The sequence below is a fragment of the Sinocyclocheilus anshuiensis genome, unplaced genomic scaffold (assembly GCF_001515605.1).
Source record: "Sinocyclocheilus anshuiensis isolate Anshui unplaced genomic scaffold, SAMN03320099.WGS_v1.1 scaffold1550, whole genome shotgun sequence".
Taxonomy (NCBI): Eukaryota; Metazoa; Chordata; class Actinopteri; order Cypriniformes; family Cyprinidae; genus Sinocyclocheilus; species Sinocyclocheilus anshuiensis.
The window spans coordinates 153777-156235 of record NW_015546121.1 but is presented as its reverse complement, the minus strand read 5'-3'; the positions used below and the strand labels follow the sequence as shown (position 1 = coordinate 156235).

Genomic DNA, 2459 nt, shown 5'->3' with positions numbered 1-2459 from the left:
GTCTATGTGATGTCTGTTTAACTGAGGAGACTGTAGAGCATGTTATGAAGATATGTAAGACATATGAAAGAGAAAGGAGGATTCTTAAGGAAGAATTACAAGCAGTAGGATGCCAGGAATTTACTATAACCAGCTCCAAATTCAGGAAAACAAATACATGCAGTCATTAGATTTATTAAGAATAGTGGGTTATATAATAGGATATATTAGGAGGGCTTAGTGCATTCTCTTCACACTCCATCACAGTAGGTGGCGGTATGCACCTTTGAAGTTGGTTCGCAACCCGCCATAAAATCAAAAGAAGAAGAAGAAGAGGATGTCGGAGGATCAGTTCGATACAGCGTCGCACAGGGATGCTGGCGGAATCCATTTTTTGGCGGGTTAGCATCAACTGTGCTGAGACTGGAGAGGATGGATGCAGGTAGTATGGATGATGAAGATGATTCTTCAATAATTGATAGTGAGGGATGGTCTCAGGTACCAGATGCATCAAACAAACGAAAAAATAGAGAATCTGAGTCGGATGACAATATCACAGAGATAGGAGGAAATAACAAAACCAGGAAAATGGCATTTTCCGGAAAAATCGAAAACATCAACAATCCAATGAAATTTACAACTTAATTCTACACGTATATAACAGGAACACACAGTAGTGGATGCTGTGAAACATGCCAAGTGAAGGAAACAGTTGATCATGTGTTGTTACTCTACTACGTATGAACCGGAATAATGAACTACAAAGAGAATTACAGAACTTAGGATGCAATGAATTTTCAATCTGCAACACATTAAACACAATACAAGGATGTGGTAAAATAATAAAGACAATTTTAAAATTCATTAGGAATAGTGGACTTAAGAATAGCATATAGAATTCATAATATATACCTAGACTGAAATCACTTCACACTCCAGCACAGGAGGTGGCGGTATGCACCTTAAAAGCTGGTATGCGACCCGCCAATAAATCCACAGAAGAAGAAGAAGAAGAAGAGGATGTCGCACTTCCGCTTCCGGTTGCGTCACCGCTGTGCTGGGCTCGGCAGGAGTTGACAGCTGCTCGTCTGTGAACCCAAACTAGGTGAGTTCATCATGTGCTGCCTAGGGCACTGCGCTCCACACACACACACACACACACACACTGCCTCCGGCTTTATTCTGTAAATGATGCGAGAAGCGCGCGTTTGGCTTCATACGGATCAGTCTGTACTAATAACTGCATGATGACGTATATATATATATATAAGTGCGCGCTCACAGAGATGCTGTGTCGTGACGTCAGAGTCCATAATGTTTCGACGTTTCCTAAATATGGATCCATGGACTCTCTCTCTATCTCTCTCTGTATGAGTGAGTGTAAGAGAGAGAGTGAGTGAGTGAGTGTGTGTGTTGTGTGTGTGAGAGAGAATATGTGTGTGTGTGTGTGTGTGTGTGTGTGTGTGTGAGAGAGAGAGTGTATGAGTGTGTGTAAGAGAGAGAGTGCGTGAGTGAGTGTGTGTGTGTGTGTGAGTGTATGAGAGTGTGTAAGAGAGAGTGAGTTTGTGTGAGAGTGTGTGAGAGTGTAAGAGTGTGTGTGTGTGAGTGTATGAGTGTGTAAGAGAAAGTGAGTGTATGAGAGTGTGTAAGAGTGTGTGTGTGTGTGTGAGAGTGTGAGAGTGTGTGTGTGTGAGTGTATGAGTGTGTAAGAGAGAGTGAGTGTATGAGAGTGTGTAAGAGAGAGTGAGTGTATGAGAGTGTGTAAGAGAGAGTGAGTGTATGAGAGTGTGTAAGAGAGAGTGAGTGTATGAGAGTGTGTAAGAGAGAGTGAGTGTATGAGAGTGTGTAAGAGAGAGTGAGTGTATGAGAGTGTGTAAGAGAGAGTGAGTGTATGAGAGTGTGTAAGAGAGAGTGAGTGTATGAGAGTGTGTAAGAGAGAGTGAGTGTATGAGAGTGTGTAAGAGAGAGTGAGTGTATGAGAGTGTGTAAGAGAGAGTGAGTGTATGAGAGTGTGTAAGAGAGAGTGAGTGTATGAGAGTGTGTAAGAGAGAGTGAGTGTATGAGAGTGTGTAAGAGAGAGTGAGTGTATGAGAGTGTGTAAGAGAGAGTGAGTGTATGAGAGTGTGTAAGAGAGAGTGAGTGTATGAGAGTGTGTAAGAGAGAGTGAGTGTATGAGAGTGTGTAAGAGAGAGTGAGTGTATGAGAGTGTGTAAGAGAGAGTGAGTGTATGAGAGTGTGTGTGTGAGTGTATGAGAGTGTGTAATAGAGAGTGAGTGTATGAGAGTGTATGTGTGAGAGTGTGTGAGAGAGAGTGTAAGAGTGTGTGTGTTTGAGTGTATGAGAGTGTGTAATAGAGAGTGAGTTTGTGTGAGAGTGTGTGAGAGAGAGTGTAAGAGTGTGTGTGTGAGTGTATGAGAGTGTGTAAGAGCGAGTGAGTGTGTGTGTGAGAGAGAGAGTGTAAGAGTGTGTGTGTGTGAGTG

The 2459-nt window shown here is 42.5% G+C and overlaps 1 protein-coding gene across 1 annotated transcript in view; it reads left to right on the top strand.

The window, feature by feature from the left end:
• The first annotated feature begins 995 nt into the window (after positions 1 to 995).
• The window catches only part of hycc2 (hyccin PI4KA lipid kinase complex subunit 2), a 61602-nt gene continuing 60138 nt past the window's right edge, over positions 996 to 2459 (top strand). Inside the window, exon 1 of the mRNA XM_016502843.1 lies at positions 996 to 1084. The gene's annotated coding sequence lies outside the window, so the exon portion shown is untranslated. The remainder of the gene's footprint in view (positions 1085 to 2459) is intronic.